Genomic DNA, 24889 nt, shown 5'->3' with positions numbered 1-24889 from the left:
ACAAATTGCAAGAAAAATTTTATTTGCTATGGTTTCTGCTCATAATCAGTTTTGTACAGAAACTCTGTATATTATGAAAACTGCATTTATAGCTTATTGGCTTATGATTAAAATACTATTTCCCAATCTTAATCGTCCGAAACTTTTGTAATGCTAACCCTTTGCAGATTAAAACTATGCAAAATAAACTCACTAAAGCTACTGTTGTTGTTGTTGTTGTCTTCAGTCCTGATACTGGTTTGATGCAGCTCTCCATGCTAATCTATCCTGTGCAAGCTCTTTCATCGCCCAGTACCTACTGCAACCTACATCCTTCTGAATCTGCTTAGTGTATTCATCTCTTGGTCTCCCTCTAAGATTTTTACCCTCCACGCTGCCCTCCAATGCTAACTTTGTGATCCCTTGATGCCTCAGGACATGTCCTACCAACCGATCTCTTCTCCTAGTCAATTTGGGCCACAAACTTCTCTTCCCCCCAATTCTATTCAATACCTCCTCATTAGTTATGTGATCTACCCACCTAATCTTCAACATTCTTCAGTAGCACCACATTTCGAAAGCTTCTATTCCCTTCTTGTCCAAACTATTTATTGTCCATGTTTCACTTCCATGCATGGCTACACTCCATACAAATACTTTCAGAAACGACTTCCTGACACTTAAATCTATACTCTATGTTAACAAATTTCTCTTCTTCAGAAACGCTTTCCTTGCCATTGCCAGTCTACATTTTATATCCTCTCTACTTCGACCCTCATCAGTTATTTTGCTCACCGAATAGCAAAACTCCTTTACTACTTAAGTGTCTCATTTCCTAATCTAATTCCCTCAGCATCACCCGACTTAATTCGACTACATTCCATTATCCTCGTTTAGCTTTTGTTGATGTTCATCTTATATCCTCCTTTCAAGACACTGTCCATTCCGTTCAACTGCTCTTCCAAGTCCTTTGCTGTCTCTGACAGAATTACAATGTCATCGGCGAACCTCAAGGTTTTATTTTCTTCTCCATCGATTTTAATACCTACTCCGAATTTTTCTGTTGTTTCCTTCACTGCTTGCTCAATATACAGATTGAATAACATCGGGGAGAGGCTACAACCCTGTATCACTCCCTTCCCAACCACTGCTTCCCTTTCATGCCCCCTCGACTCTTATAACTGCCATCTGGTTTCTGTACAAATTGTAAATAGCCTTTCGCTCCCTGAAAGAGAGTATTCCAGTCAACATTGTCAAAAGCTTTCTCTAAGTCTACATATGCTAGAAACGTAGGTTTGCCTTACCTTAACCTTTCTTCTAAGATAAGTCGTAAGGTCAGCATTGCCTCACGTGTTCCAACATTTCTACGGAATCCAAACTGATCTTCCCTGAGGTCGGCTTCTACCAGTTTTTCCATTCGTCTGCAAAGGATTCGCGTTAGTATTTTGCAGCTGTGACTTATTAAACTGATAGTTCGGTAATTTTCACATCTGTCAACACCTGCTTTCTTTGGGATTGGAATTATTAAATTTTATTTTTGAAGTCTGAGGGTATTTCACCTGTCTCGTACATCTTGCTCACCAGATGGTAGAGTTTTGTCAGGACTGGCTCTCCCAGGGCCGTCAGTAGTTCTAATGGAATGTTGTCTACTCCGGGGGCCTTGTTTCGACTCAGGTCTTTCAGTGCTCTGTCAAACTCTTCACGCAGTATCGTATCTCCCATTTCATCTTCATCTACATCCTCTTCCATTTCCATAATATTGTCCTCAAGTACATCGCCCTTGTATAGACCCTGTATATACTCCTTCCACCTTTCTGCTTTCCCCTCTTTGCTTAGAAATGGGTTTCCATCATAGCTCTTGATATTCATACAAGTGGCTCTCTTTTCTCCAAAGGTCTCTTTAATTTTCCTGTAGGTTGTATCTATCTTACCCCTAGTGAGATAAGCCTCTACATCCTTACATTTGTTCTCTAAACCATGCCTGCTTAGCCATTTTGCACTTCCTGTCGATCTCATTTTTGAGACGTTTGTATTCCTTTTTGCCTGCTTCATTTACTGCATTTTTATATTTTCTCCTTTCATCAATTAAATTCAATATTTCTTCTGTTACCCAAGGATTTCTACTAGCCCTTATCTTTTTACCTATTTGATCCTCTGCTGCCTTCACTACTTCATCCCTCAGAGCTACCCATTCTTCTTCTACTGTATTTATTTCCCCCATTCCTGTCAATTGTTCCCTTATGCTCTCCCTGAAACTCTGTACAACCTCTGGTTCTTTCAGTTTATCCACGTCCCATCTCCTTAACTTCCCACCTTTTTGCAGTTTCTTCAGTTTTAATCTACAGCTCATAACCACTAGATTGTGATCAGAGTCCACATCTGCCCCTGGAAATGTCTTACAATTTAAAACCTGGTTCCTAAATCTCTGTCTTACCATTATATAATCTATCTGATATCTCCAGGGTTCTTCCATGTATACAACCTTCTTTCATGATTCTTGAACCAAGTGTTAACTATGATTAAGTTATGCTCTGTGCAAAATTCTACCTGGCGGCTTCTTCTTTCATTTCTTCCCTCCTATCCATATTCACCTACTACGGTTTCTTCTTTTCCTTTTCCTACTATCGAATTCCAGTCACCCATAACTATTAAATTTTCATCTCCCTTCAGTATTTGAATAATTTCTTTTATCTCATCATACACTTCTTCAATTTCTTTGTCATCTGCAGAGCTAGTAGGCATCTAAAGTTACTACCCTCAAAGCTACTACCCTCAAAGATTCAGCAACTGGAGAGATATTCTTATACCCCTATATCACTGATCCCAACCGATTTACCAACTCAGTTTATGCGACTTCAATTCCCAATCAAAGTTTCGACTGCAAGGACGATAATGAGGCTAAATATTAGTCAAAAACGTTGGAACATAGCTACGATCTTTTTTTTCCATATGGTCTCTTTTAGATTAATCTTTCACGGAGCTGTTGTTCAGAAAACCATTTCATACTCTTAGCACATAGTATTCAAAAAACGAAAAAAAGATTGTACATTATGAACTTTTATAGCTGCTGTGTACGAAAAATTTAAAATTAAGGACCTTATAAACAATAAAAATAAAAAACGAAAACATATGAGTCTTTTTCGTACAGACTCTGTATGGTTTATTATAATTTCGAGTTTCAAGCCTTCAAAATGGGTGAAGTCGCAGCGAGCAACCGAAATTTGCGTCCTGACGGAATTCCAAGGGATGTACCAGATTAGAAGGTGTACCAAATTACCATACATATTCAGCAGTTGCGAAGAATTGCCGAGTTCGTTAGTACGAGGGCAGTTCAATAAGTAATGCAACACATTTTTTTTCTCGGCCAATTTTGGTTGAAAAAACCGGAAATTTCTTGTGGAATATTTTCAAACATTCCCGCTCCGTCTCTTATAGTTTCATTAACTTCCGACAGGTGGCAGCGCTGTACGGAGCTGTTAAAATGGCGTCTGTAACGGATGTGCATTGCAAACAACGGGCAGTGATCGAGTTTCTTTTGGCGGAAAAACAGGGCATCTCAGATATTCATAGGCGCTTGCAGAATGTCTACGGTGATCTGGCAGTGGACAAAAGCACGGTGAGTCGTTGGGCAAAGTGTGTGTCATCATCGCCGAAAGGTCAAGCAAGACTGTCTGATCTCCCGCGTGCGGGCCGGCCGTGCACAGCTGTGACTCCTGCAATGGCGGAGCGTGCGAACACACTCGTTCGAGATGATCGACGGATCACCATCAAACAACTCAGTGCTCAACTTGACATCTCTGTTGGTAGTGCTGTCACAATTGTTCACCAGTTGGGATATTCAAAGGTTTGTTCCCGCTGGGTCCCTCGTTGTCTAACCGAACACCATAAAGAGCAAAGGAGAACCATCTGTGCGGAATTGCTTGCTCGTCATGTGGCTGAGGGTGACAATTTCTTGTCAAAGATTGTTACAGGCGATGAAACATGGGTTCATCACTTCGAAACTGAAACAAAACGGCAATCAATGGAGTGGCACCACATCCACTCCCCTATCAAGAAAAAGTTTAAAGCCATACCCTCAGCCGGTAAAGTCATGGTTACAGTCTTCTGGGACGCTGAAGGGGCTATTCTGTTCGATGTCCTTCCCCATGGTCAAACGATCAACTCTGAAGTGTATTGTGCTACTCTTCAGAAATTGAAGAAACGACTTCAGCGTGTTCGTAGGCACAAAAATCTGAACGAACTTCTCCTTCATGACAACGCAAGACCTCACACAAATCTTCGCACCCGAGAGGAGATCACAAAACTTCAGTGGACTGTTCTTCCTCATGCACCCTACAGCCCCCATCTCGCACCGTCGGATTTCCATATGTTTGGCCCAATGAAGGACGCAATCCGTGGGAGGCACTACGCGGATGATGAAGAAGTTATTGATGTAGTACGACGTTGGCTCCGACATCGACCAGTGGAATGGTACCGTGCAGGCATACAGGCCCTCATTTCAAGGTGGCGTAAGGCCGTAGCATTGAATGGAGATTACGTTGAAAAATAGTGTTGTGTAGCTAAAAGATTGGGGAATAACCTGGTGAATTTCAATGCTGAATAAAACAACCCCTGTTTCAGAAAAAAAAAAATGTGTTGCATTACTTATTGAACTGCCCTCGTATAAGCATACTGGGTGGCATCACGTCCACCATCTATGCTATCTATGCAATCGATAAAGATACTCTCCAGGATGTGATCCTTCCCATTTCACGAACAGCACTGAGTCGTATAGCGCCTGTGCACAACTGTTTACTGCGTAGCACACAGATGAACTCCTGACAATCAACACATGGACGCCACAACGAAAGGTGCTACGGTTGGCAGAGTTAAAATCTGCAACACGTGTTCAGTGACGTGCAAGAAGAGAATGGAACTTGCACCCTCCCGCACGTAAATCGGTTTATCGGTGAGACAGACCGTTTCGAGAAACGCGATGTTTGATTTCAAATGCTGGAAAACATCGCAAGACGCATGTGAATGAAGAAAACGTAAAAATTTTGCGCGAAGCATTCGCTAGAAGCCTAAGTAAATCCATTCGACAAGCTAGCAGTGAACCAGCCGTCCTCTGTTCGATGGTGCACAACACACTGTGCACAAACGCCTCCGGTTGTGTACTTAAAAACTGCAACTTCTGCATCACGTTAAGCCTGAGGAACACCGCAGACGATGCGATTCCGCTGTTGAGAGACTGCATCGCATAGGCGAAAACAACGACTACCTCAGTGCAGTGCTATTCAGTGGTGAATCTACCTTGCACGCCTGTCGCAAAGTTAACTGGCATAACTGTGGATATCTGGACACGGGACTCCCCGAGAAGTGAGTACGAAAGGGACACACCAAAAGTTGATTCGTAGTGTGGCCACATTGAACTGTACCAACATGGATAAAAATGTTAGGGCTCCTGTGTACAATGCTGGACGCATAATACCTTAATAGGTATTGAAATATAAACAAACGTTTTTGTATGCCTCTAGCCTAGACACCTTATATAGATATGATCATGGGCCAGCAAATAATGTGAAGCCGCAATAGGCAAGTTCGGTTTTCGTGCTAAAGACACAGTCGGCAAGCTCTGTTTTGGTGCTGTCTCCGACTTGAGTAGTTATTACAATGAATTAATATAAATATAACCGCACTGAGCGGACGATTTGTATGGGATTCGGTTAATGAAAAGGGGGCATACAATTCAAGGTTTATTTCCCCAAAACAATTAATTAACTGTAATAAATTACACTGTGGCTTTCAAATTACAGAGACACAAACAAATCAAGCTGCTTACAATATGAGGTAATAAAAATGTTATATACCACAGGTAAACAGAGAAACTTCAAAACTGTTTACAATTTGATACATTAACAAATAATTATTGTGCATTAAACTACATACTTTCACCTAATACAGTTAAATTTTTAAATGTGAAGCACAAATGTATAATTTACAATTAAATTTTCAGTTGAAGTTACTCCTTCCTATACCTCCTTTAAAAGAGTGATAAAATGTCCAACAGGTATCTCAATTAAAAATGCCCTAAAATCCTTAACACAACAACACGTACATGACTAAATATATGGACGGCAAAGCCCAACATCAACAGCGCAAAACACATTCAAACTCTCGCCAACATGGGCCGCTTGCCGGTCAAAACATGTTACGACTACAGCACCGGGCAAACTTACATAGGTAATAACACAAGCCACCTTGCAATCTTGCCAAAATCAGTTTACACGAAGGAGGAAGAAGGGGGGGGGGGGGACACCATAAATACCATACGCAAGTGCACTTGCCAAACCTACTACTAAAAATACAGTATAAAAGGCTCTCAATGACAAATCCGGGATAGGCCCGGCAATATTGCACCTGAGCGACAGTAGCCAAAATAAGGTTGACAGATACCAAGGTCTGACATCTTAGGGATAACTGGCACAACAAATAAATAAGAGTAAAAGAACAAGCAAATAGCAATGCCCAAGAATTTAAATAGGATTAAGTACACACGAGGCTAAAATCAATTCCTTGTACCTTCGACATCGTCTTAGGCTTAACGGACACTACAAGTACATAAAGGTAAAAGAACAGACAAATGACAATGCCCAGCAATTTAAATAAAAATAAGTAAGCACAAGGGTAAAAGCAATTGCTAGCAACTTAACATGCACACAAAATATCAGACTGCTGCCACATCACAAACGGAACAGGCGTGCGCGCAGACCCCAGCAAGCCAGAAAACAAATAACACACACTCCAGCAACCGAGCCAGCCTGACCACAGTAATTTCAACTCAGAATCAGGGCGCGTGAGCACACCGGGTCCACGCAAAACACACACTGCCAAATAATTCCCACCAACAGATACGGCTGCCCCCCAGGCGGGAAAACAGGAGCGACGACCGGGTACACACCAGCAGAAAACTCGACACCCAGACTCCGGCTAAAACGGAATCACGCAGAAAATATAAACAACAGCTGAAGTAAGGTGAAACGAACCCCGCCACGCAGACCGGACAGAGAAAACACACAGAAAGCCAGCCCTGCAGTCCTTACAACTCCTGGCTGCGAAAACCCAAGCTATATGGTGGCACCCTTTTCAGAGGCGGAGAACCTCGAGCGATCGCTTGTGGGGATTCATCAGTTGTCCACTACACTACATCATCAACACGCCACACTGCCCAACGCCCAAATCAACGAGGCCCGCCAACAGCGAGACCACACCTCCGTGCCGGGGCGGAAGGCAAAGTACCACCAGCTCGGTGCGAATCCAACTGCCGAGCCGAGCGCGCGCGGCCCCCCGCGAAAAACGCTCCAGAGGGCAGCAGCCGCCTCAGCGCCTGCGCAAACCGAACCAGACGGAAACAGAAATACCAGTCGCTATCGATAATGCCGGATACGCAACGCGCCAGAGAAATGGCACACCCACTTTTTGTGAGATGAGCAAAAATGAAATACACATATGGCCTATTTGGCGGGGAGCCCCCTTCCGAGGAGTGCGGCTCCCTGGTGCAAACCTTTCTCATTTCACGCCACTTCAGCGACCTGCGCGTGTATTATGGGCACACACACACACACAGAGAGAGAGTCCCGAGCGCTGAAAATCCCCGCCCTGTCGAACCCGGGTCCCCCTGAGCGGCTGTCAGCAAGGCTAACAGCAAGGCCACGAGCCACTGACCATAAGATGAGCAGTCGTGGCGCAATAGCAAATTAAGGGACACCATGCACTTTGCTTGTCTTCAACGGCTACAAGGTTGCACTTTCGGTCGAGTTGTATCTCCCCACCTGTTCGCTAGACACGTGCCGTCCTGCAAACGAGCACCATTGGCCTTGTTGCTGGATGATATGATTCACCCGCGCAGATAACATTGATTCTTAATTTTTTTCCATTCATCGTGCAAGAATGAACGGTACGTCTCATCAGTTGCATTGGTATAAATAGTTCTCCTTCTCCACTGTCACAGCAGCCCTTGATTGTTCTTGAGGTTATGATGTATAAGTCGTCGGGAAACGCCTCAGACAACAGAACATGTGAATGTACATACATAATCCAGTACCGGGCGACCTTCAGGCTTTCATACAATTGGGTTTTTCACGTAACGGATGCATAAAACACATAAATTATTATTTGAAAAAATATACTGCTAAACGTTCAGTGCACTAAATAAATAAAAAACGCGATTAAGACTGTTCACACACACACACACACACACACAGAGTCCCGAGCAGAGCAAATTCCCGCCCTGTCAAACACGGGTCCCGCTGAGCGGCAATCAGCAATGCTGACAGCAAGGCCACGACCCACTGACCATGAGATGAGCAGTCGTGGCGCAATAGCAAAGTAAGGCACACCGTGCACTTTGCTCGCCTTCAACGACTGCAAGGTTGCACTTTCAGTCGAGTAGTATCTCCCCACCTGGTGACGCTTCTGATGCCCGTTATACACGTGCCGTCCTACAAACGAGCACCATTGGCCTTGTTGCCGGATAATATGATTCACCCGCGCAAATAACATTGATTCTTAATTTTTTTCCATTCATCGTGCAAGAATGAACGGTAAGTCTCATCAGTTGCATTGGTATAAATAGTTCTCCTTCTCCACTGTCACAGCAGCCTTTGATTGTTCTTGAGCTTATGATGTATAAGTCGTCGGGAAACGCCTCAGACAACAGAACACGTGAATGTACATACATAACCCGGTACAGGGCGACCTTCAGGCTTTCATACAACTGGGATTTATCATGTAACGGAGGCATAAAACACGTAAATTATTATTTGAAAAAATATACTGCTAAACGTTCAGTGCACTAAATAAATAAAAAACGCGATAAAGACTGTTTTCTTAATACTAAGAAAATTTTATATCAGTCGCTGTTACTCCACAACCATGTTCTCCAAACACTATTTATACAATATGCAATCGATGATAAAAGAGGAATACTGCAACAAAACCTTTGCTCTAAACCAGACGAAATATGTGAATCTTGAGTTTCTCCTGGCGTATTTGATAATCAAAATATCCACGGGTGTGCTGCCGGTCTATAGTGTCCAACGGGCACAATATTTCGGCGATCATACATGTCGCCATCATCAGGTGAACTGACGGACTGAGCTCCTGTGAACGTGCCGGCACGGAGATCCGTACGCTATGGCTGCTCAGAGGGAACTGGGTTCGGTCGCGGCGGCGGCCGATTTAAATACCCTCCGCCCGCGGCACGCTCCCTCCGCCGTCCGCGCCCCGCGCCACGGTCGCACGGTGGAACAGATTGCGACGGCGTCTCAGATGACGTCGGTGTGATGGCTTTGTCCACCGTGGTCGTCACAACTATACGTTTGCTCGATTTACTCTTGATTAACCCGATCGCTGGTTCCCAAGCCTTGCTAAGATTATAGCCACAGTCACGGTTTATGAGGTCGTCATTGTTGCGAATTTCGATGGCCTCTCTAACAACGCTGTCCCAGTATCTCGACGTCTGTACCAGAATCCTCGTGCGGTCATACTCCATGGCGTGATTTTCCGACAAACAATGTTCAGCGACCGCCGACTTGCTCGGATACATCAGTCGAGTGTGCCTCTGGTGTTCACGGCATCGATCCTCGACGGTACGCATCGTCTGACCAATATACGACTTGCCACATTGACACGGAATCTGGTACACGCCGGCCTTCCTCAAACCGAGGTCATCTTTGGCGCTCCCCACCAGTGCACGAGTTTTATTTGGAGGACAAAACACAGTTCCGACCCGGTGTTTCTTCAGAATGCGGGCGATTTTCCCCGAGAGTGCGCCTGTATATGGGATAAATGCGGTGCCTACCTCCTCCCTCGTGATTTCGTCCATCTCCACAGGTTGTGCTGTAGTGGGTGGGCGGAGAGCACGTTGAATCTGCCACTCCGAGTACCCATTTTTTCGAAATACAGTTCTCAGATGTTCCAATTCCTGGGGTAGACTCTCTGCGTCAGAGATAGTGCGCGCCCTATGTACTAGAGTTTTAAGTACCCCATTCCTCTGTGAAGGGTGGTGGCAGCTGTCTGCGTGCAAATACAGATCAGTGTGCGTAGTCTTCCGATACACCCCATGACCTAGGGTGCCGTCAGCCCTTCTCTTGACCAAGACGTCAAGGAAAGGTAATTTACCCTCTGTTTCAGTCTCCATAGTGAATTTGATGTTGGGGTGTATGGAGTTTAGATGTGTAAGGAAGTCAAGGAGTTTATCCATACCATGTGGCCAGATGACGAACGTGTCGTCCACGTAACGGAAAAAGCAAGTAGGTTTCCATAAGGATGACGACAGGGCTTCCTCCTCGAAGTTCTCCATGTACAAATTCGCTACCACCGGTGAGAGTGGGCTACCCATGGCGACTCCCTCCGTTTGTTCGTAGTATTCTCCATTAAAAAGAAAATACGTGGAAGTCAAGACATGCCTAAAAAGTTCAGTGGTCTTCTCGTCAAACTTCTGACTAATTAATTCTAGTGACTCTCGCAGGGGTACCCTCGTAAACAAGGAAACGACGTCAAAACTCACCATGATATCTGACTCATCCAACCTGAAGCTATCAAGGCGTTTAAGAAAATCCACGGAATTACGGATGTGATGAGCGCATTTACCCACATAAGGACTTAATATTCCCGTCAGGTATGTGGCCAACAAATATGTAGGTGCCCTGATGTTGCTGACAATGGGGCGTAATGGTACCCCCTCTTTGTGAACCTTCGGGAGTCCATATAGTCTAGGCGGTACCGGACCTTGGGGTAACAATTTCTTAGCGTCACCCTCCGGTAAATCTGCATCCTTGAGAAGCGCCCTCGTCTTGTTCTCCACCTTCTTTGTAGGGTCAACGCTGATCTTCCGGTAGGAATCATCATTTAGCAGGCTCTGCATCTTATCAGTGTAGTCCTTATGGAAGACAACAACTGTCGCATTGCCTTTGTCAGCCGGTAAGACAACAATTTCAGAGCGCTCCCTCAGATCACGAACGGCCGCCCTCTCTTTACTGCTGATATTTGACTTCATCGGCTTGGATTTCGTCAACGCACGACAAGTTTCACGACGTATTTCCTCGGCTGATTCTGGCGGAAGTCGAGCTGCAACCTGTTCAACAGCACTAACAATTTCTGCGACCGGAGTGAACTTGGGGGTGGGAGCGAAGTTGAGACCTTTCTGCAAAACCGAGACCGCATCATCACTCAACACCATGCCACTCAAATTGATGAAGAAACACCGGGTCGGAACTTTGTTTTGTCCTCCAAATAAAACTCGTGCACTGGTGGGGAGCGCCAAAGATGACCTCGGTTTGAGGAAGGCCGGCGTGTACCAGATTCCGTGTCAATGTGGCAAGTCGTATATTGGTCAGACGATGCGTACCGTCGAGGATCGATGCCGTGAACACCAGAGGCACACTCGACTGATGTATCCGAGCAAGTCGGCGATCGCTGAACATCGTTTGTCAGGAATTGGAAACAAAGGAAAGGGCCAACACGTACAATATTTAAATAATTGTATAATGAAGATCCACGAGAACACAAGGCAGTAATGACAGTGGAAATACTCCTAAATGTAAATGCTCTAAACATTCATGGTGAAGATATACACAGGAGGCCTGCTATACGTGCAAGAGTGAAGTTGGCTATAACCTTCTACACCATTCTTCTGGAATATTGTATAGTTTGTTGTAGATGATCTTCAGAAATTCAAAAGCATCCGTAATTAAAATAATATGACAAGTGTGTGATGCTATAAATGAATATCTAAGAGTTTTTATCAACGTAAGTAGTTTTTATTATCCACAATCTAATTCATAACTGACTCGTTTACGTTTTTTGGACTTATTAAAAATAAGCCTTATACACTAATATAAAACTAAATAGGTTAGTTCATTATATCAGAGAACGTCATTGCTGCATGAAGTACATCACTTGAGAGTATTAAATGCGAGGATTGCTCCAACTGTGTAGAGTGTGCAGACACTGAAGGTTCATTGGGCTGATAATAAGCAGGTGTTACTGGTGTATCGGGTGGTGGCGATTTTGGTGGGAGCCCTACAGTCGACTGTGGTGATGTAACAGATTAGAAACATTAATTAGAAGCCGGCCGCGGTGGTCTCGCGGTTCTAGGAGTGCAGTCCGGAACCGCGCGACTGCTACGGTCGCAGGTTCGAATCCTGCCTCGGGCATGGATGTGTGTGATGTACTTAGGTTAGTTAGGTTTAAGTAGTTCTAAGTTCTAGGGGACTGATGACCACAGCTGTTAAGTCCCATACTGCTCAGAGCCATTTGAACCATTATTTAGCAGGTATATACACAAGTATATCACAGAAACCTTTCCTGCATGGATTTCAGCCATGGCATCAATTCTATCAATTGACTGTGACTGTCTGAGCTGCAGTGATAAATGTCTTCCAATTAATCACATTCATCTTCTGATTCTCTGGGCAGGAACTGTTAAGCTGCGATTTATTTCCTTAATGTCATTCATGGCTGTTTGAATTTCAGTCCGTTCTGGCGACAATTTCATCTTTGGCCTTCGTCTTTTTGGAGGCTTCATCGGTTGTTTTTCAACGGTGTTGTTGCTATCGCCTCTACTATCAAGGTCCACGTAAGTTTCTGAAGATTCTTCGAACAAATCGTTCCCTGACCTTGATACATGGCGCGGTTCCTGAAAACAACAATACTATTTTATTTTGGACTTTAACAATACTGTTTTAAGTCAGATCACACTAAACCACACTGTTTTATTTTTCAAGTACCGAATATGGGGGAATGACAGTAAAGTAAGTTTCCATTCGAAGTGGAATTTCCCAAATTTCTGAGACGCTACTGATGGGAAACACATAAAAATTCATCCTAATTGGAGACGACGCCTTCCTTTTAAATACGTACTTACTAAAGCCCTACAAACATTTAGCAACTATAAGAGAAAAAATTAATAATTATAGACTGATCAGAGCACATAGAATCGGTTTGTCATTTTAGCGTCTCGTTTCCGTTATTTTGGAACGTTTCTGTGTTTTGGAAAACAGTTCAAGTTATACAAGACACTACAATGAAGATCGTCTTATGCGCAATAGCCGGCCGCTGTGGCCGATCGGTTCTAGGCGCTTCAGCCTGGGACCGCGCGACCGCTATGGTCGCAGGTTCGAATCCTGCTTCGGGCAGGATGTTCTTAGGTTAGTTAGGTTTAAGTAGTTCTGAGTTCTAGGGGACTGATGACCTCAGATGTTAAGTCCCATAGTGCTCAGAGCCATTTGAACCGTTTTTATGTGCATCTACTTTACACGAATGGTTATGTATCACTGCATCACTAACAGGAACGACAGATTACGAAAGCATCATGAACTTTAAAATCAATTTGGAGCAGTGGAGGTCAGAAACTGGTGAATTAAAGCGTCCACATTAATAGAGCGAAAGCAATAGCAGAGAAAATCCAAAATGAATTATAAAAACTACTTCACTGGCGAGCAACCAGTTACTTGGCAAACTAATATTGTCACGTAGAAGAAGGTGTAATTGGGTGAATGACCAACACTAACTTCACTTAACGAAGGTTTATTCAGCACTTGCACATACAAGAGCGCGGAGCGAACTGCCTCCGGCCAGAACACATACAGTACATATACAGTTACAGAACATTCCAGTACAGTGATTCTTGACATTTGTGGATATCTCTAGAATGTACTCGAACTGAATATAGAAATTAAAATTTGACAGTTCAGGTGTGTTTTGAACTCACGACCCTTAATGCAACATTCTAGTATAATAACCACCACACCACAGTGACTGTGCTACTCAACTTCTTCTGCGACACTGCTCCCTCCTTAAGAGAACAGCATCTCTGTGTTATGTCGTCCTAGTCCGGGAACAGTTCATCGGTCCTGCATACTCCAACTCCCGATGACTGATGTTCGCCCTGGTGGTGATCTTCTTAGAACTTCCCTTGCCCCTACGCTCTTCGTCACCCTCCCGCTTGTTGCCTGTCGCTGGAGATTCGAATTTACCCTGGGTTGCAGGACCCTTATAAGACTTCATTCGAAGGACGTGGACCATATCTCTGATCTGTCATCGTCTTGTCTCGGGGTCGAAATCTTCAACTTCTTAAGTAATATCAGACAACTGTTTTACAACCATATAAGGTCCAAAGTAGCGCCTGAGGAACTTCTCAGAGAGACCAACCTTCCTAACAGGAGTCAAGATCCAGACAAGGTCACCAGGCTGGTAGACAATAGGGCGGTGGCTCGCGTCATACGTTCGTCGATCGTTTTCTTGAGCCTGCAGCGTGCGGAGTCGAGCAAACTGCCAAGCTTCCTCAGTTCTGGGTAAGATGTAGTCGTCGTCCACATCATCAGGATGTAACGGAAACACAGTGTCCATCGTCGTGGTCGCCTCACGCCCATGCACCAGGAAAAATGGCGTAAATCCTGTGGTGTCTTGTATTGCGAAGTTGTAGGCAAACGTCACGAAAGGTAGTACCTCATCCCAGTTACTCTGCTCAGCATTGACGAACATTGATAGCATGTCGGCAACGGTCTTATTAAGGCGTTCAGTAAGCCCGTTAGTTTGCGGATGGTAGGCAGTCGTTATGTGAGGAGTAATTAATGTTACACCGACGGTTATCTCTGTCACAAGATTCAATAGAAAAACTTTCCCTTGATCCGTAATTAACGACCTTGGGGCATCGTGTTCTAATACAATGCCTTCCGCGATGAATTTGGCTTCCTCGAATGCTTCAGCTGTTTTCACGGCTTTTGTAATGGCATAGCGTGTCAGATAATCAATGCAAACAATAATCCATCTATTGACACTAGCAGACGTTGGAAATCGTCCGAGGAGGTCAATCCCAACACGCTGTAAAGGCGTTTCGGCTGGTGGAATTGGTATGAGTCGGCCAGGTGGTTTCTGAGGAACTGCCTTTCTCCTCTGGCACTCTCGACAGTGTGACATTAACTACCTTAAATTGTCCTTTCACATCCTCTGACCGATTTAAGGCAAGCATAATTTGAGATATCTTGGCGTCCTTCTGCTCAGCAGAGAGATCTTGGAGTGCAGCGAGACAGTCACTATCTTCATCAAACTCTTGATGGTCTTGCACAGGTTTTCTTGAGAGAGAGTCGGCATCTTGGTGTTTTCTTCCACTTTTGTGCACTATGGTAATGTCACACTCTTGAAGACGTAGTGCCCACCTGGCGAGTCGTCCTGTTGGATCCTTAAGACCTGTCAACCAACAAAGTGAATGATGGTCTGCAACAACTGTGACTGGCCTTCCGTAGAGATACTGTCGAAATCTGCACATGGCCCAGATCACAGCAAGACATTCTCTTTCTGTAGTTGAATAGTTTCTCCCGGCTTTTGTACGTGTCATAGAAGCACAGGCTATAACCTTCTCTTTTCCATCCGAACAGCACCGATCCCGTACCCACTGATATCTGTGTGTAGTTCTGTAGGTGTTCTCTCACCATACAGGCCAAGTGCAGGGTCAGTCATCAAAGCTTTTCGCAGCACATCGAAACAATCTTGTTGAGCACCACCCCAGATAAATTTAGCATCGGCTTTTAACAACTCTTGGAGTGGCCTGGCTTTGATACAAAAGTCCTTAATAAAACGACGGTAATAAGAACATAATCCGACGAAGCTTCTCACATCTCTAATACTTTTAGGAATAGGAAATTCCATTATAGATCTCACCTTTTCTGGGTCTGGCCGCACACCTTCGTTTGACGCAAGGTGTCCAAGTATTTTGATTTCTTTTGCTCCAAAGAGACACTTTCTTGGATTAAGTTTCAGTCCGCCTGGTTGGAGAAACTTAAGAACGGCCCTCAGTCTTTTTACGCGTTCATCAAATGTCTCTGAGAACACTATAATGTCATCTAAATAACAAAGACAGATCGTCCACTTCAGGTGACTTAGAAGATTAATCCATCATCCGTTCAAAAGTTGCTGGTGGATTACACAAACCAAACAGCTTCACCTTAAACTCATACAGGCCCTCAGGGGTGATGAATGCAGTTTTCTCGCCATCAGCCTCATCTACTTCGATTTGCCAGTAGCCCAAGTACATGTCCATGGTTGAGAAAAACTTATCCCCCTTCATACAATCTAGTGTATCGTCAACCAGTGGAATGGGGTAAACGTCCTTTTTAGTTAACTTATTAAGCTTCCTGTAATCAACACAAAAGCACCAACTGCCATCCTTCTTACTGACGAGAACCACTGGTGACGACCATGGGCTCTGCGAAGGCTGAATGATGTCATCTCAGCGATAAGAAAATGTTTGAAGTAACTGAACTTATAAAGAACAAATGAATCTGTTCATTCTTGGTTCCAGGAAAATTGCTAAACTGGGAAGATAAGTGGATAAGATGCTGAAATCACAATCAACTAAGTCACATGTCAAATCCACGACTGTCATTCCCGATTTAGGTTTTCTGTGGTTTTCCTACTTGAAGACCTCTTCTGTAAACAGTAGTAAGGGACAGTCGGTGAGAAACAGAGTGATTGCTTGCAAAACACTATAAGTGATGTGCTTTATTCATATTAGTTGATAGTTTCACAATAAACTGAGAAGTGGTAGCTCTATCTTTAATTTCAGATTCTCACCAGTGGCAACTTCGAAAGGATGTGGGCACGTCAACAGTGGGTGTACCAGAAACACAGCATCCACTAGTAGTAATGCATGTGGTGTTTGCACCAGGAAAATGCTTTTCAGGGACAATTGTTATGAATCTGAGGATGATGCATATAACTGTGATTCGGGTAAAGATCCTGAATATGTTCTCAAACGTAAATATGCTTCAAAAGTTGTTGCTAATCAGATAAATGTGCAAATTTATTTAAGCAAGTAAAGAACTTTGTGTACCTTTCAATAGTTTGCGCGGATTTACATAACAGTATGATGGTTGAAATGTAAAGGACCATCCTTAACACTGTTTAAGTGCTCTATTAACATCCATGCTTAAATTAATTTTATATTGTGCTTAGTCATAGATTAATTTTTTAAGTTGTTATACAGGGTGAGTCACTAACTATTGCCACCAAGGATAACTCTAAAAGTATGATAGGAGCTGAAAAGTTTGTGGGACAAAAGTTGCATGGATCAACGGGGGCCATGGGGGTCATGTCTGAGATATGAAAGTCAACTTTGTTTTTTTTAGATGGGATTCTATAATTTGGTATTTATTTTCTGATAGCGGCTATCGAGATGCATCCAATGATGTGTAACAGCAAGGTCTTCGAAGGTCAATGAAGGCCATAAAGGTGGCATGAACGTCCATTTACAGAAGATGTTCGAAGTGATGACCATTGGAATCAATGCAGTGCTGCAATCTTCTTATCATGGATTGAGTGGTATGCCTTATCAATTCGGCATTTATCGAAGCAAAAAAAGTGGTTCAAATGGCTCTAAGCACTATGGGAGTTAACACCTGAGGTCATCAGTCCCCTAGACTTAGAACTACTTAAACCTAACTAACCTAAGGACATCACACACATCCATTCCCGAGGCAGGATTACAACCTGCGACCGTAGCAACAGCATGGTTCCGGACTGAAGCGCCTAGAACCGCTCGGCCACAACGGCCGCCACAGCACACGCTCTGACAATTCTCTCTCGCATATCTTCAGGTGTAGTTGGAACATCTTTATAAGCAATGTATTTTACACAAGAAAACATCCAGAGGCGTCATGCCGGCCACGACACATCTCCTCCGTGTCCGATCCAACGATTTGCGAATTGTCTCTGCAACTCATTTCTAGCCATCAGCGAAAAAAGTGCCGGACACCCATCATGTTGATACCACATACTGTTCCGTGTTCCTAAAGGTATTTCTTCCAATAACTGACCTAATGTTTCTTGTAGGAATGTAGTGTACTTCCTACCATTAAGATTTCGTTCAATGAAATAGGGGCCTATAATTCGGTCCTCCAGAATCCCACTCCATACGTTCACTGACCATTTGGTGTGCAACTTGCCGCAGCCAACATGGATTTTCAGTTGCCCAATAATGCATGTTATGCAAATGAATATTTCCAAGGTTCATGAATGTCGCCTCATCAGTAAATAAAATCAAATTAATATATGTGTCATCCCTCTGAATCTGAAGATGATCCCATTGGCAGAATTCAGTGTGATGCATACAATCCGTACCAGTTAATGCTTGGTGGAGACTGATATGGTAAGGAGATATTCATGGCGATGCAGAACACGAACAACACTGATCTGGCTCATGCCAGATTCCCTTGAGATTTGACGCAAAGTAACACAAGGATCTAGAACCACAGTGGCAAGAGTACCAATTTCCATTTCCTCGTTAGGAACATTCCTTTGCCGGATATGTTTCTGATGCGTTAAAGATCCAGTTGTTCTCAGTTTATCATACACATATTTAAATGTACGACACGTAGGGTGAGTACGTTGAGGATATCTTTCAGCATATAAGTCTCTAGCTCTCACTGAATTTCGTTGGCGTTCTCCACAAATGAGATGCATATCGACTTGTTCTTCGATGGAATACATCATTCACATTCACTTGATTCGACGATACTAGTCTTACCGTCCCTATTAGTGTTGTACTACAAAACCGTCGAATGGTTTTCACGTGTCAATGGCACGTTATATGGATACGCCATATTCGGCAAATATTTACTATTTGCACGATTACGAGATAGAATTGTCAGAGCATGTGCTTCGATAAGTGCCAAAGTAATAAGAAATACCACTCAATCCATGATAAGAAGATTGCAGCACTGCATTAATTTTATCCAAAATCTTTGAGAAAGTAATGTATTGAAGAGTAGCTTCACATATCTGTAAAAATGAAGTACTAACAAAATGTCAGTTTGGTTTCCAGAAAGGTTTTTCAACAGAAAATGCCATATATGCTTTCACCAACCAAATTTTGAATGATCTGAATAACCGAACACCACCCATTGGGATTTTTTGTGATCTCTCAAAGGCTTTTGACTGTGTAAATCATGAAATGCTGCTAGACAAGCTCAAGTATTGTGGCATGAATGGGACAGTGCACAAATGGTTTAATTCGTACCTAACTGGAAGAGTGCAGAAAGTTGAAATAAACAGTTCTCATAATATGCAAAGATCAGCACATTCCTCAAACTGGGGAACTATCAGGAATGGGGTTCCACAAGGGTCAGTCTTGGGTCCTTTGTTGTTCTTAATATATACGAGGTGTGGCTAGAAAAAAACCGGACTAGTACTGGTGAAACAATAAAACGAATGCAATAAGGCTGAAAGTCGCGTGGCCTGTCACCTGACTCTCGCTCCGCCTACTGCTCGAGTTTCATCTGCCTCCTGCACTCAGTCTGCCCATGGCGTCTGTTTTAAGTAGTTGACGTTTTGTCTGTGCGTCGGAAAATGTTGAGTGTACAGAAAGAACAGCGTGTTAACATCAAATTTTGTTTAAAACTGGGAAAATCTGCAAGTGAAACGTTTGTAATGTTACAACAAGTGTACGGCGATGATTGTTTATCGCGAACACAAGTGTTTGAGTGGTTTAAACGATTTAAAGATGGCCGCGAAGACACCAGTGATGACACTCGCACTGGCAGACCATTGTCAGCAAAAACTGATGCAAACATTGAAAAAATCGGTAAACTTGTTCGACACTTTCCTTGTCAACTCCTGTTAACTCAGACACTGCTCTGATTGTTAAACGGCGATCTTGTCGAACAAGTTTACCGATTTTTTCAATGTTTGCATCAGTTTGTGCTGACAATGGTCTGCCAGTGCGAGTGTCATCACTGGTGTCTTCGCGGCCATCTTTAAATCGTTTAAACCACTCAAACACTTGTTTTCGCGATAAACAATCATCGCCGTACACTTGTTGTAACATTACAAACGTTTCACTTGCAGATTTTCCTAGTTTGAAACAAAATTTAATGTTAACACGCTGTTCTTTCTGTACACTCAACATTTTCCGACGCACAGACAAAACGTCAACTACTTAAAACAGACGCCACGGGCAGACTGAGTGCAGGAGGCAGATGAAACTCGAGCAGTAGGCGGAGCGAGAGTCAAGTGACAGGCCACGCGACTTTCAGCCTTATTGCATTCGTTTTATTGTTTCACCAGTACTAGTCCGGTTTTTTTCTAGCCACACCTTGTATTAATGACTTACCATTCTATATTCATGAAGAGGCAAAGTTAGTTCTCTTTGCTGATGATACAAGTATAGTAATCACACCTGGAAAACAAGAATTAACTGATGAAATTGTCAATACTGTCTTTCAGAAAATTACTAAGTGGTTCCTTGTAAACGGACTCTCACTGAATTTTGATAAGACACAGTACATACAGTTCCGTACAGTGAATGGTATGACGCCATTAATAAATATAGACCTTAATCAGAAGCATATAGCTAAGGTAGAATATTCCAAATTTTTAGGTGTGTCCATTGATGAGAGATTAAATTGGAAGAAACACATTGATGATCTGCTGAAACGTTTGAGTTAAGCTACTTATGCAATAAGGGTCATTGCAAATTTTGGTGATAAACATCTTAGTAAATTAGCTTACTACGCCTATTTTCACTCATTGCTTTCATATGGCATCATATTTTGGGGTAATTCATCACTGAGGGATAAAGTATTTATTTCACAAAAGAGTGTAATCAGAATAATAGCTGGAGTCCACCCAAGATCATCCTGCGGACATTTATTTAAGGATCTAGGGATATTCACAGTAGCTTCTCAATATATATACTCTCTTAAGAAATTTGTTATTAACAACCAAACCCAATTCAAAAGTAATAGCAGTGTGCATAACTACAATACTAGGAGAAAGATTAAATCTAACTTTGGCACAGAAACTGCCACTAAAGTCTTTGGTCACTTACCAAATAGTATCAAAAGTCTGACAGATAACCAACAAGTATTTAAGAAGAAATTAAAAGAATTTCTGAATGACAACTCCTTCTACTCCATAGAGGAATTTTTAGATATATATTAAGAAAAAAATTTTTAAAAAAAATAAAAAGATAAAAAAATAAATAAAAAACACAAAAAAATAAAAAGTTGTTATATTAACTTAAGTATTTTGTTAAATTAACTTAATTATGTCATGTATTGGAAAATTTGACTCGTACAACATCATTACGAAGTATCGTATTCATGATCCATGGAAATAGTATTAATCTAATCTAATCTAATCTAATCTAATCTATGGTCATCACTTCGAACACCTGTAAATAGTTGTTCATGCCACCTTTTTGACATTCGTTGACCTCCAAAGACCTCACTTTTACACATCAATGGATTCGTCTCAATAGACGCTATCAGGAAATAAGTACCAAACTATAGCATCCCATTAAAAAAATTGACCTTCATATCTCTGTGGCGACCCCACCTAGCAACAAAAAACAAATGTCATATTATGGACCTCGTTGTCCCATGCAACATTTGTCCCACAAACGTTTCAGCTGCTATCATATTTTCGGAGTTATTCTAGGTGGCAATAGTTAGTGACTCACCATGTATTTTATTATTGCAAAAGCTGATAATACAAATCATAAAATCAGAAACTGAAACATTGAAACCTCTTAATATGCATATTTGAGAGGTCTCGAAGTAATGTTTCATTAATTTATCCAGCTAGTGAACAGTGGTAAGTCAGTGCTGACCCACGGGCACCCAGTATGCAAGTGAACAATGTGAAGTACATACTGACGAATTTTTAAAAATAAATTTTGGTAAAATTAATCATCTTAAAACATGTCATTGATGTAAATACATTTGAAAACAATGACTCAACTGGGAAAAAAATAACATTGATGTACTTTAAATATCTTATTTAAGTAATTTTATTGTAACTCTACAGTGTAATTTCCCAAAACAATTAACACGTGCCTTACCATTTGTGACCGAGAGGCTGAGCCCCACCACCATACTCGTGTTTCATGTACTAAGGTCCATATGAAATTTTTGATAATTTTCTTTTCAAATTTCCACTGTTAAACTTCCCATATTAAGCATATATAATGCAAATTATTAAAATTCTAGAAACAACCCCCCCCCCCCCCAAACACACACACACACACACAATACTTAATTATTCAGATGATTTATTCCTTGTCCTGGTTGCAATGAGCTTTTACACTCCAGGATAGTATCCTCAGCAAACACTAAAAATCCATACAAGTTCTACCTTGGCAGCTCCCAGAAGCCAAATCATCTGTATCAATGATCAGAACACTGCAGCTAGAGGGAAATGCTGAGCAAGTTGCAGCAAACACTGAAGCTGTCACATCATTGGAGAATAACTGAGTGCACAAGCCAGCAAGTGAAGCATAATGACATCAAGGAAGCTGAGAGAGACTGTTACACTAGTGACAAAGTGGAGTGTCATAAGGAAGGCTAGCTACAACACAACAGTAAGTATTCAGGTGCTGAACCAGCAGAAAAGATCTCTGAAAGGTGAAGCTGTAGGAGTTTGAGATCACTAGGAGCACTGACAGTGGGGAAAACCATACCCACCACCACAGAGCACCCACCAACATAAATACTCCACCCTTTCTTCACAAATTCCTTATTGCTGAGTGCTGATTACCCACTACCCAGTGCGTAGTCTCAGCCCGTGTGTTAGCTGCAGCTATTCAGTGAGAGGGGAGGCTATGAAGATTGATCCTCAGCATGTCTTTTACCATCTATGGAACTGTGAATCCAGCTGGAAGTATGCTGTCACTGCCAGCTGCACTACCAACTTACAAGGCAACACTGATGGGACCAACTTACAAGGCAACACAGATGTGGTATGAAGGCCACCATCATCCTACAGGCCTGCTGGACGAACTGGACACTATCCATCACCTGCCTTTGAGAAGGTGGGCCACTGCTGCTCATCCCATTCCTGTGGCACATACCAATGCTGCTGGCTCCTGTTCCCTTAACAGAGGCTGAGAGCTGACCCCTTTGAGTCAATGAGTACTTCAGGTGGACCTTGGGTCTGATTCCTGAGTAAATCTTCAACATCAGTGAGTGCACTTTGAAGATTGATACATAGAGCTAGAAGCTACTGGAGTCCGCAGGTTGGTGGCTGCCTCATGACGTAACAGCTGCCACCCATCACTTCATTGGGAGTGCACACCGACTTTCCACTGCTTACGAGGCATTGCTCTACCAGCACAGCTGTGGTGCAGCACTTTGGAAGACAATCGTGTATTAGTTCCTAATAAATGTGTCATTGTCAATGATGTTTTGTTGTAACTCACGAGTGTAACTAGGTTCTCATTACAGCATTCTGCCTATCTCTCTTCTGACAACTGTTGGAGTCTAAGGCTGGACTCTTACGTCTGGTGTCAGCAAGTGGTTAACAGTAGTAGAGGCATCTACACCTGGTGCCATACCCACTCATCTAGGACAACAGGAGCCAACCATTTACACAGTTCAAACATGAGATCAACTGCTACAATTTGAATTTGCAACAATCTGGTATGATGAGCCACTGATGTTTGTTTGCTTTCTTGTTCTGTATTTTCTTATGGCCTTGTTGAGCCATTGCAATTTTCACAGCACATTAAAAGTTTCATTTGTTAGACTGCAGGAACCTACAGACTTGTCTCAGTTCTGTGGGAACACTAGAGAAGTTTACTTGCAACCAGTGAGGTGTCTGTACTGTAATGTATCTAGGCATGACTTGCCAAGTGGTCAAGCTGTTTCACCTACTGGTAGTATGTGTAGAAGGATTGGTCATGAAGCACACTACTGCACTAGATCTCATTCGGTGTAATACATCATACAGCTTTGAAGGGGCAGATAGCTGCATTGTTACAAACTAAAACGCAACAGGGCCTGACAATGAAACACTGCATAGGAGAATAGGGCAATGGGAAGCTGTTGGGGGCCAAGGACTCTTGATACACCTATTCTATCAATCCCACAGCAGCTAACCTCAGTGTACCATTTTTGGGGAAAGCAACTGAGGATGTACCTATTTGTATTAGTGCTGTAAATGCTGCCACCCAATTGGGAAAATGGCCAGAAGAAATGACCTGGAATAGGACTACATTAAGGTTAGTGGGTGATGTACATTATGTACCTCAAGACCCTTATTATGACCCAAATGTTTGAGGAACTGCCTAACAGTCTAATACAGCATTGTCAGAACCAGTATAGCATGAGGTTCTTTACAGAAAAACTCAATGGACTATTGCAGCAATACTGTGAATCAATGGAAGAATTTGATAAAGCACTGAAAGACTGAAGTTGAAACAAGAGTAGATAACATTCTGTTAGGACTACTGAGAGGCCAAAAAAACATGAGCTTCCTGAAGAGGGGCAGCAGCCTTTTCAGTAGTTGCAAGGGAAACAGTCTGGTTGAAAGACTGATTGGTAGTGGAACATAAACCAAAACGGCCTTGCTGTGCTGGTACTGTGAACAGCTGAAAGGCAAGGGAAAACTATATCTGTAATTTTTCCCTACGGCATGCAGCTCTACTGTATGGTTAAATGACGATGGTATAATCTTGGATAAAATATTCTGGGGGTAAAATAATGACTCTTTCATATCTGCAGGTGGGGACTACTCAGGACGATGTCCTCATCACGACAAACAAAACTGGCATTCTACGGATTGAGGCATGGACTATCAGATCCCTTAAAAAGGCAGATAGGTTAGAAAATTTAAAAAGGGAAATGGATAGATTAAAATTTAGGTATAGTGGTAATTAATGAAATTTGGTGGCAGGAGGAACAGGACCCCTGAAGCCCACATCCATGACAGTAATACAAGTTTATGTACCAACTAGCTCTCCAGATGAGGAGCAGATTGAGGAAATGTGTGAGATTAAGAAATTATTCAGACAGTTAAGGGAGCCAAAAATTTAGCAGTCATAGGGGCCTGGAATTCGATAGTAGGAAAAGGAAGAGAAGGAAAAGTGGTAGGT

Source organism: Schistocerca nitens, chromosome 1, assembly GCF_023898315.1.
Source record: "Schistocerca nitens isolate TAMUIC-IGC-003100 chromosome 1, iqSchNite1.1, whole genome shotgun sequence".
In the NCBI taxonomy this organism is placed as follows: Eukaryota; Metazoa; Arthropoda; class Insecta; order Orthoptera; family Acrididae; genus Schistocerca; species Schistocerca nitens.
The sequence above is the reverse complement of the archived record's forward strand: the minus strand, read 5'-3'. Positions refer to the sequence as shown.